Source organism: Octodon degus, unplaced genomic scaffold, assembly GCF_000260255.1.
Source record: "Octodon degus isolate 3935 unplaced genomic scaffold, OctDeg1.0 scaffold00021, whole genome shotgun sequence".
NCBI lineage: Eukaryota > Metazoa > Chordata > Mammalia > Rodentia > Octodontidae > Octodon > Octodon degus.
The window spans coordinates 18,931,487-18,944,063 of NW_004524597.1; the positions used below are offsets into that span (position 1 = coordinate 18,931,487).

Below are 12,577 nucleotides of genomic sequence, written 5' to 3' on the forward strand. Positions count from 1 at the left end.
ACTAAGGTCCTTGCACTTGCCAAGCAAGTGCTTATTCTACTGAGCTATCTCCCCGCACCACCCTTTTTTTTTTTGTATTTCAAGGAAGGGTCTACAGGGTGTTCAGGGTCTCACTACTAGATCGGACTCATAGTGATCTGCCTGTTTACAGCCTCCCAAGAGCTGGGATTACAGGTGTGCACCACCACGCCCAGTCTCTATTGCAGTCTCAGTGCGCCCCCGGGGGTGGGGCCAGCCCAGCAGCCCCTGTGCCTGCTTGCAGGTGCTTTAATCTGGCTGAGCTATTTGGCCAGCCTTTTAACTTCATTTAGTTTTTTTGGGGGGGTGGGGTTGTTTTTGGTTTTTTTGGGTATTTTGGGGTTTTTTGGTTTTTTTGTTTTTGGCAGAACTGGGGATTGAACTCAGGCCCTTGCGCTTGCCAGGTTAACTTCCTTTGGATTGAGTACTTTTCAAGCTTCCGTGGTGTCTCCTCTCCTAATTTTATTGCAATGCTTATTTGTGTTGTTTTGCATAATTGCTCTAGGAGTAGCAATTTGTGTGTTTGGCTTATCACAAATTAGTTCAATTAATAATATAATACTGTAGGTACATTAAACATTTATAATTACATTTTCACCACTCCATTCTTGTGTTATTACTTTTTTTTTTTTTCCAGAACCGGGGATTGAACTTCTCTTGCGCTTGTCAGGGAAGCGCTTATTCCACTGAGCCACCTTCCCGGCTCCTTATGTTATTACTGCCTTATATTATTTTCCTACATTTATTATAAACCCTATAATACATTTGGGTGATGGGGAGTACTGGGGATTGAACCTGAGTCCTTGTGCATGTTAAGCAAGTGCTCTACCACTGAGCGGTACCTTCAGCTCCATACTATTACTAATGCTGTAAAAATTAATTTTCTTTTCTTTTTTTTTTTTTTTTGTATTTTAGTACAAGGTCTACAGGATCTCACTACATAGATTGGACTCAGTGATCCTTCCTGTTTTTCAGCCTCTCAAGCACTGGGATTATAGATGCACACCACCATGCCCGGTCTCAATCACCATCTCAGTACGCCCTGGGGTCAGGGCTGGCAAGGCAGGCTCTGGGATCAAACCTCTAGCTCTTGCATCTGCCTAAGCAGGCACTTTAATTCACTGAGCTATCTGGCCAACCCTGATTTTTCAAAGAAGTGAAGAAGACAAAGTGTAGTGACCCTGAGCCGGGGTTGGTGGCACATTCCTGCATTCAGCACTTGGGAGGCTGAGGCAGGAAGATCACCAAGGGCTCAAGGCCAACTTGAGCTATGGTAGTGAGTTCAAGGCCAGCCTGGATGAGACCATATCTAAGAAAAAGAAAGGAAAAAAGTACAGAGGGCCCATTGCATCCACAGGTTGTACCCACAAATTGCATATCCACATACTCAACCATGAGTCAAAAATTGTATCTCTATTGAATATATATAAAGTTTTATTATTTCCTAAATGATACTGTAAGAACTATTTACATGGAATTTACATTTCATAAAGAATTTAATTTTTCTTTTAAATTGTATTTAAATTTTCTTTACATATAAGAGAGTATTTGTAGTTTATGTGCAGCACCACATGTTTTTTGTTTGTTTGTTTGTTTTGGTTTTTTGTAGAACCGGGGATGAAGGACTTGAACATCTGTAGATTTTGGGACCAGTCCCCCAGTAGATACCCAAGAATGAATGTACTATTGTTTACTGTTGTGTTTACCTGTAGTATTGTTTACTGTTGTTTTTACCTTTTCTAATATGCTATACCTTCCTATAGCTCCAGATTCCTAGCCAGTATCTTTTCCCTTTAATCTGAAGAACTTCTTTTAGGGCTGGCCAGATAGCTCAGCAGACTAAAGCTGCCTACTTAGGCAGGCGCAAGGACCAGGGTTCGACCCCAGCATGCTGTGCTGCCCTGACCCTAGGGCATGCTGAAGGTGATTGAGACTGGGCGTGGTGGCACACGCCTGTAATCCCAGCTCTTGGGAGGCTGTAAACAGGTGGATCACTATGAGTCAGATCTAGTAGTAAAACCCTGAATACCCTGTAGACCCTTCCTTAAAATACAAAAACTAAAATTTTCTAAAATTATTTATTTATTTGGTACAGGATCTTCCTACACAACTCAGATTCATAGTAATCCTTATGTGTCAGTCTCCCCAGTGCTGGGATTACAGGTGTGTGCCACCATGTCCAGTTAAACTCTTTATTTTTAATTTTTGAAAGGTATTTTTGCTGGACCTGATAGCAAACACGTGTAATCCCAAAAATCTGGAAGGCTGAGGCAGGAGGATTACAAATTCAAGCCCAGCGTGCGCATTTTAGTGACCATCTTAGTCACTTTCTGTTACCATTGGGTCCAAATACCTAATGTCTGCAACCCAAAGGAGGAAGGGTTTGTTGTGGCTCATGTCTCAGACTATGGCCGGCAGTCTCTGAAGATGAAGAAACAGCATGGCAGAGGGGTATGTCAGGAGCAAAGCTGCTGGGGTCCCGTCTACCAGGCAGCATGGAGCAAAGGGAAGAAGGGAGGCAGATAAACTCTTCCAAGCCACACCCCCAGGATCAGCCTCTTCCAGTCAGATCCCGCCTCTTAGCAGCAAACCAGCTGTAAACCCCTATAATCCAATCACCATTTAGAAGCCACTCCTGTGAGCATGAGGCCCTTATGAATCTGAACTGTGCTTTTTAGCAAGACCCTGTCCCAGAAAATAAAAATTGTCTGGAAATGTAGCTCAGTGTGAAGCCCCTGGGTTCAGTCCCCAGTACACATACACACGCACACCACACACACACATACACACACACTATATATATGTATACATATTTATGTATGTATACATATATACATATGCATATATATAATATGTATATCTTCTCTCATTTTAGCGCTTTATAGATGTTGCACTGTGGTCTTCTTAGTTATATAATTTCTCATTATAAACTTGACTGTCATTGATTCCCTTATCTGTTTTTTCCCTCTGACTTAACATTTTCTCTTTATTAGTTTTCAGCAGATTGATTTTGATGTGGCTAGATGTCTTTGTGTTTATTCTGCTTTGAGTTCACCATGATTCTCGAATCTGTGAAGTTGTTTTGATTTTTGTTAGTCATTTTTTTTGGGGGCGGAGGGGGGCAGTGGTGGCTTTATCGGCCAGGTGGCTACTTGAGGGGGATGAAGCCCAAAGAGTGAGTGGCACCAATGCCAGGCCGGCCATGCTTCACGGGCTTGTAGGTGATGGAGAACTCATCCAGGTAGTGGCCAGTCATCTCAGGCTTGATCTCCACCTGGTTGAAAGTCTTGCCATTGTAGACACCCACCATGCTGCCCACCATCTCGGGCAGGATGATCATGTCTCGAAGGTGTGTCTTCACCACCTGGGGCTTCTCCGTGGGTGGTGCCTCCTTGTTGGCCTTGCGTAGACACTTCAGTAGCGAATGCTGCTTCCGCCGAAGTCCTCCTCTGCCGAGCACTATAGAGCTGCATCAGCTGTTCGTAGGACGTGTCCAGCAGCTGGTCGAGGTCCACGCCGCGGTAGGTAAACTTGCGGAAGGTTCGCTTCTTCTTTTGCTCCACTTCCGCCATCTTGCCAGGTCTTCGGAAAAGACCGCCCTCTGTCAGTCATTTTGTAGTGATCTTCACAGTGGAAATAGTAGCATTGGACAGTGTGGATTTGTTGTTAGTTTGTGACAGTGTTGATTGGTTGGTCTCTCTATGCAGTTTAGGCTGCCTCAACCTCCCTAAATGCTGGAATTACAGGTGTGTGTACCATGCACGGCTTCATGTTTTTTGTTTGTTGGGGTTTTTTTTTTTTTTTTGCAGTACCAGGGATGGAACTCAGGGCCTCGCTCTTGCCAGGCAAGCACTTATTCCACTGAGCTATCTCCCCAGCCCTTTCATCATTTTTAATGAAAGAAAAATTTTGAAAGCAATTTTAGGTTCACAGGAAATTGAAAGTATAGAGTTCCCTGACCCTTCTCTTGGGTAACTTCTCACCACTATCAACAGCCCCACCTCTAGGAGAACTTTGGTTACCATTGGTAGACCCATACTGACACATCATTAGGGTTGGTTCTTGGTTTTGTACATTCTGTGGCTTTTGGCAGATATATCATGTGTCTAGCAGTTTTCTATCATACAGCATAGTTTTACTGCCTTAAAAATCCTCTGTGCCCTGCCTTCTCCTCCTTCCCTACTACCTCAACACTCAGCATTTCACTGTCTTCCCAGTTTTACCCTTTCTAGAATGTCATATAGTTGGAATCACACGGTATAGCCTTTTCTTATTGGCGTCTTTCATTTAGTTATAGACATTTAGCTCTTTCATGTCTTTTCATGGCTTGATACCACATCCTTTTGAGCACTGACCAATATTGCATTGTCTGGATATGCCAGTCCATTCATCCATTTACGTACTGAAGGACGCCTTGGTTGCTTCCAAATTTGGGCAATTATAATAAAGCTGCTGTGAACATTCATGGAGAAGCTTTTATGTACGTGGGTTTTCAGTTCATTTGGAAAATACTAGTGAGCAAAATTGCTGGATCATATGGTAAGGTTTGCTTTCATTTCATTTTGTCTGATTTTTTTTCCACATATACTGCTTTTATTATTATGTGGTTGTTAGTGGATGAAAACAAATAGCTAAAGAGTTTTCCAGTGATAGAAAAACATACTTGGGTAAGTTATGACAATGTTGTGTGTGTACTGAGATAATAGAAACATTTATTTTTGCACCAACTGAAAATACAGGGCTAATAATGAAACTTGGAAAGAGAAAGGTCAAAGGGATCCTGAAACACATTCACTATTTCAATACCTTAGACAAAACAGCAGAGAATAGGAAAAAACAAAAACAAACCAAAGAAAACAACGTATACACCATGATACCAGTCTTTCTTTTCTTTAAGGACTACCTATTTTCTCTCCTTTTAAAAGCATTGAGACCCTTATTGCAGAGTATGTAGCATCTCCTCTTTGGCTATGAGGTGTGTGGTTTTGTTAACCAGAGACATCAACGAGTTGAGTTTCTGAGACCAGTCATTCAACAAATTGTTTGGATCCTTGGGTCTCTGGAAGTTGATAATTCTTGCCACCCAGTCAACTTTAGCAAAGATAGTCTTGTTAACTACGATTTGACAGAAAAGCTTCTGACTCATCAACAGACAGATCCAGAAGCCATGCCATCCTTTACATTGTGCTCCGAGTGTAGTACTTGGCCATTATGCTAATATTATGTTCAACAACTCCGTTCTTCAAAACTTTCCACATTTTTTCACCATCTCCCATCGAGGCCAAAACATCTGTCGCGGGACTCTCAAGGGAGCCTTTCTTTAATTCCATTCCATAGTCTTCAACAAGTGTGGACCAGCGCATCAACTCCATGGTGGCGAAAAGCTTTAGGAGATCCTTGTATTTGGGGATTTCTTTTAACTTCTTATCCCCACTTATTTGGTGAACCAAATCTGACTGTTCATTGTCAAAAGGAGCCAGGATAGTGTAGAGAACAGCACTTTTCACAGGAGCTTGTTGCCACTTTTCACTTTCTGCCTGTGGACACACAGTGTTATCAATGGCACTGTAGTGCTTACGAATAGACAGATAGGACCCCTTATGCTGATCCAGCTGAATCATTAAATTGTAGTATTTCAACTTTAACTTCTCTGTGTCTTCTTCCTGGAAGAACTTGGCATTACTTCTTGCTGATGATCTGTGTCCTAATGTAATCCTTCCCAGACAGGCACGGCCACGTCTGCTCCAAGATAAACTCCATTTGCTCTTTCTTTTCCACGGACCGGTAGGTTTCCACCTGCAACTCTTGTAAGACGGAGGCTGCTTCTTTGATGTCACTGTTTTGTTCTTTTATGGTTCCTAATGTTGTAGTCAGTTGAGCACACTCAATTTCAGCATATCTCTTCCATTCGGTAACCATTCTCAGTGCATCAGTGAACTGAAGTTTGGCTGGGAGGTCTGTGATTTCTTCAGTGTAAGTACAGCACTGTTAAACCATTTTTGCCACAGCTTGTTTTAACTGACTCCTCCTTTTTGGCAAAAGCATAATATTTTCATGAAGTGAATCTCATTCTTTAGCCTCATAGCACATCTTCACTACTGCGACTAATATCCAGGATGTAGACACCATATCTGAAGCAGTACGGGTCTGTTTTTCTAAAGAGAAAAAGGTTTCAGTGACTTTGTGAAGTCTTCCTTCCTTGGCCAGCTTCTTGCACTGGGGCAGACACTGGTCCACTGTGGCGCTGTAATCCACCATCTTCACAATGCACCCAGCAGCCTGCTCCGAACCACCGACTGCCATTGTCCTGGGCTGAGCATCCCCTGCTATCCCCTCATTTGATTTTTTTTTTTAAGAGACAGACTCAAGCTGACTTCAAATTCATGTGTTCAATTGATTTTCCTGCCTCAGCCTCCTGAACAGCTGAAACTATAGGAATGTATCACCATACCCAGCTTAAGAATATGTTGGCCAGGGAGGTGGCTCAGTGGAATAAGCGCTCCCCTGGCAAGCACAAGGGCCTGAATTCAATCCCCGGTTCTGAAAAAAAAAAAAAAAAAAGAATATGTTTAGTTTTGGAGGGCCAGCCAGGCAGCTCAGCAGGTTAAAGTGCTTGCTTAGTCAGAGCCCAGGACCAGGGTTCAATCCCCGGAACCACATGCCATGCCTGCCCCAACCTTGGGGTGCGCTGAGATGGTGAATGAGACTGGGCATGGTGGCATGTGCCTGTAATCCCAGTGCCTGGGAGGCTGAAAACCAGAGGATCACTATGAGTCTGATCCATGTAGTGAGACCCTATAGACCCTGTACTAAATACATTTTTAAAAAAGAAGAAGAATATATTCAGTTTTGAGCTGGGGAGATAGCTTGGCAGTTTAAGCACCTGCCTGGCAAGTGCAAGGACCTGGGTTTGATCCCTGGTACCACATGAGCTGTTCCAGCCTGAAACCAGGTATGGTGGTACATGCCTGTAATCCCAGAACTGGGGAGGCTGAGATAGGAGGATCACTGCAAGTCTGAGGTATGTAGTGAGACCCTGTACCAAACAAATAAGTAAAAGATTTTTTTTTTCCAGAACCCAGGGATTGAACTCAGGTCCTTGAGCTTGCCAGGGAAGCGCTTATTCTACTGAGCCATCTCCCTGGCCCAGTAAAAGATTAAAAAAAAAAATAAAATAAAGGATATGTTTAGTTTTTAAGAAACAGTCAAACAGGCTTCAAAAGTGTCTATACCATTCTGTATTCCCACCAGGAATGAGTGAAGTACAGTTGCTGCTCCTCCTTGCCAATTTTAGTGTTTTCACTCACTATTCTACATGTTGGCCATTCAAATGGGGCTGAGGAGATAGCTCAGTGGAATAAGTGCTTGCCTGGTAAATGCAAGGTCCTGAGTTCAATCCCTGGTGCCACAAAAAAAAAAAAAAAACAATAATAATAATAACAACAAATAGATATGCAGTGGTGTTTTGTTTGGGAAAGTTGTTTTTGCTTTATCTTGTTGTTTTAATTTGTACTTCACTAATGATGTATGTTGTTGGACATCCTTTTACATGTATTGCTGTGCATATGTCTCATTTGGTAAGGTGTCCAGATCTTTTGACCTCTTTTAAACTGGGTTGTTTATTTTTATACTGTTGAGTTTTAAGAGTTTCTTGTCCAAATATGTCTTTTTGAAATACTTTTCTCCCAGACTTATGTTCGTCTTAGTCTCTTTTATGCAAACCAGAATTTTTCAGTTTTAAGTAAGCCTCATTGTTCTTTCCTAAATGATGCCTTTGGTATTATATCGAAAAATCATTATCATGCCCAAGACTGTCTGTGTTTTCTTTCACATTATCTTCTCTAAGGGCTTTATAATTGTGTGTTTGCAGTTAGGTCAGTGACCCATTTTTTTGTTCATTATTGTGAGAGTGTAAGGTTCACATATAATCTTTTTTCTGTCTGTCTGTGATGTTTTTATGGTTCTCTTATTGGCTTTGAACTTCTGGGCTCAATAGATCCTTCTCAGGGCTGGGGATTTAGTTCAGTAGCCCAGCGCCTGAGGGCCTAAGTTCAATTCCTGGTTCTCAAAAAAGAAGAAAAAAAGATCCTTCTGTCTCTGCCTCCCAAGTAGTTGGGCCAACAGGCATGTGCAACCAACCACACTTATGTAGATTCCTTTGTTTGTATCCATGTGACTGTCCGTGTGAGTGGATGTCCACTTTTTTTTTTTGAACTGGGAAATCAAACTCGGGACCTGGCACTTGCCAGGCAGGAGCTTACACAGCTGAGCTATCTCCCCAGCTGGAGGTCTACCTTTTGCAATCACTTTTCATCACCAGTTCTAGGAAAGACCACATTTGCTCCATTGTATGGCTTTTGCTCCTTAATCAAAGATGGTAACTGCATGTGTGTGACTCTCCCTCTGGGCTCTATCCTGTCACGCTGATCTATTTTTCTAGTCTTTTATAAGTATCATACTATTTTTATTAATGTACCTTTATACTCAGTCCTTTTTTTTTTTTTTAGTGGAATTGGGGATTGAACTGAGGCCCTTGTGCTTGCCAGGGAAGCTCTTGTTCCACTGAGCCATCTCCCTGGCACCAAATGTATTCTTTTTTTTTCCTTGGGTACCAGAAATTGAACTCAGGACTTTGTGCTTGCCAGGCAGGTGCTTAAGCCACTGCGCTATCCCCGCAACCCTATCCTCAGTCTTGAAGTCAGAAATTAGACCTACTACTTTGTTCTTTTCCTTTGATAATGAGTTGGCTATTCTGAGGGTTTGATTTTCCATACAGACTTTTTTTTTTTTTTAAGGAGAAGGGTTTATTTAATTTGCAGTTTGTAGAGGTTTCAGTCCATACTCAGCTGGCTGCAAGGCAGAATGCCACAAGGCAGAAGGCAATGGTACGGTTCATGGCAGCAGAAAGCAGCAAAAGCAGCAAGAGCAAAAAGGAAAGGACAGCAGAGAGCAGCCTCCTTCCCTCCCTTACACTGCAGGCAAGCTAGCCTCCCCAGGGTGGGTGCAGCAGTCACACCTACAATCCCAGCTTTGGACCACGAATCAATCAGAAAGCCTCAAACCCCACCCTGTGACTGCACAAGACCTTGGGGGGACATCCAGACAAACCAAAACACTCAGATTCATAGATTTTTATCCTGTATCAAATTTAAAAACCTTGGGGCTGACAAGCTAGCTCAGCAGACTAAAGCACCTGCTTAGGCAAGCTTAGGCAAGCACAGGGACTGCAGTTAGATCCCCAGTACCACATGCCGGGGCAAGTGGTGTATGCCTGTAATCCCAACACTAGGGAGGCTGAAAACAGGAGGATCACCAAGAGTCTGAGCTGCATAGTAGACCCTGTAACAACCAAATACATTTTAAAAAATAAAAACCACCCCTTTATTATTAAATACTTTTTTAGTACTACACTTTCGTTTGTTTCTCAAACTCCAGTGATATGAATATTAATGATATTTTATTATTGTTCCACATATATGTCCTTCCCAGTGTTTTTCTCTATTGTTCAGAATAATTTCTATAATTATTTTTTAATGTATTTGGTTGTTAAAGGGTCTCACTATGCAGCACAGACTCATAGTGATCCTCCTGTTTCTAGCCTCCTCAGCGCTGGGATTACAGGCGTGTGCCCCCACACCCTGATTCGGTGGCAGCTCAGCCCTCCCTGGGGTGGGGCTGGTGCAGCATGTGGTGCCAGGAATTAAATTACAGTCCCTGCGCTTGCCTAAGCAGGCACTTTAGTTCGCAGAACTATCTTGCTGGCCCCTTTCTATGATTCTTTTCTGAAGTTCACTGCTTCTTTCTTCTGTCAGCAGAATGCTGCTGAATTCTAATCTAATGAGTTTTAATTTGTTTTACTTACTATATTTTTATTTATTTATTTGTTTGTTTTTTGTGGAACCGGGGATTGAACTCAGGCCCTTGAGCTTGCCAGGCAAGCACTTAATCTACTGAGCTATCTCCCCGGCCCTGTTTTACTTACTATAATTTACCAGTTACAACATTTTTGTTTTCTTTCTTTTTCTTATTCTTTTTTTTTTTTTTCTTCAAACTCAGGACCTTGCGCTTGCCAAGCAAGCGCTTATGCTGCACAGCCGTATCCCCAGCCCCAAAATTTTTATTTCTTTAACATCTTTTGTTTCTTTACTGAGGCCTTCTAACTTTTCCTTTGTTTCAAGCATGTTTCCAGTAGGCTGTTGAAATCTTCTAATAATGCTGCTTTAAGCTCACCAGATAAATTTGACATCTGAGTCATCGTAGTATTGATGTCTACTGACTATTGTTTCCTTAATCAGATTGAGATTTCCTTGTTCTTGATGTGGCCAATTATTTTCAGTTGTGTCTTGGAAATGCTGAGCTCTGAAGTTCAAGGTCCTACTTAATCTTCAGTGCAAGACCCAGTTGAAGTGTGGCGTGCAGGTTCAGGGGAGGGTAGACGTTCAGCCTCTTGCTGGGCTCTGATGTTCATATGACATTGGGAAGGGAACCCAAAGGACAAAATGGGAGAGCAAGTGCTGGTTCAGCTTCTTTCGCTGTTAGGTGAGGCAAAAGCTCATCTTTCTCCTGGGTCTTGTTGATAGTAGCTGACACTTGGTGAGGAAGTTGGGGTGCTACCTGTGAAACCCACACTGTCTCACAGCCTGTTTGCGGCCAGGTAGACTAGAAGCTCAGTGCCGTTTGGCTCTAGTGACACCTCCTGACTTGCTGGCACTGAGTGGGTCAGAAGCAATGATCTCCACTTGGCCCTACTAACACTGTGAGGAAAGCAGGTTTTTCCTTTTGGATTGGGCTAAAGTAGGGTGGATATCATCAAAAAGATCTTCTGTTCTGCTGGACCACGCTTTTCTTGGTCCTTTCCTTTATGGGTTTCATGATGCTTTTTTATTCACGCATTCACAGTTCTGTGTTGCACACTTACCCAACACCTTATCCTGAGTACCTGGGAGGCAAAAAGCAAGCCCCAGGGAACTTACAGCCAGGTCATTCCTGACGTCGGGGGCTAGCTTGCTCACTGTCCTTTCATTCAGCAGTCTTCTTTTGCTTGTTCATTGTATTATGTCCAAGGCTTTTGGCATCATACAGTAAAAATCTATTTTTATCTTTATCTCAGACTCTGGTTTTTGTTTTTTGGGTTTGGTTTTGTTTTGTTTTTACGGAACTGGGGATTGAACTCAGGCCCTTGCCCTTGCCAGGGAAGCGCTTATTCCACTGAGCCATCTCTCTGGCCCAGACTCTGGTTTAAAGAAGCCATCCTGAGATGTGATGCTGCAGTTTGGGAGGTATTTCTGCAAATTCTTAGCCAGAGTTGTCCTGCCACCATATGTCACACCACTGATTCCAGTGACAAATGCTTTCATAATTTGCTTTGGAAGTCACATCTTCCTAATATTTCCTAGAAGTAAGTCTCTTCCTGATCATAGGGCTACGGCCTCTCTTTCCCCTGCACTGTGCTGACCATAGACAGACAGATGTGGGTGGCCAGCAGGAGCCTTCTTCCCATGGGGCCACACACTGCTTCCACATACAAATCAGTTTGTTGACATTATAAAATAATTTGTTGGGATTTTATTTATTTTGGTTTTGGGGTGTTTTGTTTTGCTTTTTTTTTTTTTTTTTTTTTTTTTGGCAGAACCGGGGATTGAACTCAGGCCCTTGCACTTGCCAGGAAAGCGCTTATTCCACTGAGCGCTTATTCCACTGAGCCATCTCCCCGGCCCATGCTTTGCTTTGTTTTGAGACTGGGTCTCACTATGTAGTTCATTTGTCCTTGAACTTATTATGTAGCCAAGGTTGGCCCTGAACTCATGTTGATCCTCCTGCCTCAGCCTCCTGAGTGCTGGTATTACAGGCATGTACCACCGTGCCTGGCTACTGGGATTTTGGTATAGATGAAGTTGGCAAGAACTGACATCTTGACTTTTTTTTCTTTTTAATGTATTTAGTATAGGGTCTCATTATGCAGCTGACTCATAGTGATCCTCCTGTTTTCAGCCTCCCCAGTGCTAGGATTACAAACATGTGCCACCACACTAGGACCTATTGACTGGCTCAGTGTGCCTGGGGAGCAGGGCCAGCACAGCATGTAGTGCCAGGGATCAAACCCCAGTGCCTGCTTTTGCCTAAGCAGGCGCTTAGTTCACTAAGCTATCTCGCCGGCCCTAACATGATTGAATCTATTTGTCCATGAACATGGGGTATCTCCCCTTACTTAGTACTTCCTTGATATTCTTCACCAGAGTTTTGTAGTTTTCTTCATATATCTGTCATGTATATTTTCATTTACTAAAGTATTTTATTTTGGGGAGTGGTAAAGTAATGATAATGTGCTTTTAATTTCAAATTCCACTTGCTCATTGTTGAAATGTAAGAAAGCGATTCACTTCTGTACATTAACCAGTATCCTACACCTTTCCTAAATTCACTTAGTAGTAGGGCCAGCCAAATAGCTCAGCAAATTAAAAGCACCTGCAACAGGGGCCGGGGGTTTGATCTCTCGGGCCTGCTGTACTGGCCCCACTCCTGGGGTGCACTGAGACAGCAACTGAGACTGGGCGTGGTG

At 42.8% G+C, this 12,577-nt stretch overlaps 1 protein-coding gene and 2 pseudogenes across 6 annotated transcripts in view; 1 reads left to right on the forward strand and 2 right to left on the reverse strand.

The window, feature by feature from the left end:
• Positions 1-12,577, forward strand: part of Emid1 (EMI domain containing 1) — a 59,287-nt gene that overhangs the window by 24,901 nt on the left and 21,809 nt on the right. The gene's annotated exons all lie outside the window — the stretch shown is intronic.
• LOC101560551 lies at positions 3,163-3,611 on the reverse strand (annotated as a pseudogene).
• Positions 4,955-6,321, reverse strand: LOC101560158 (annotated as a pseudogene).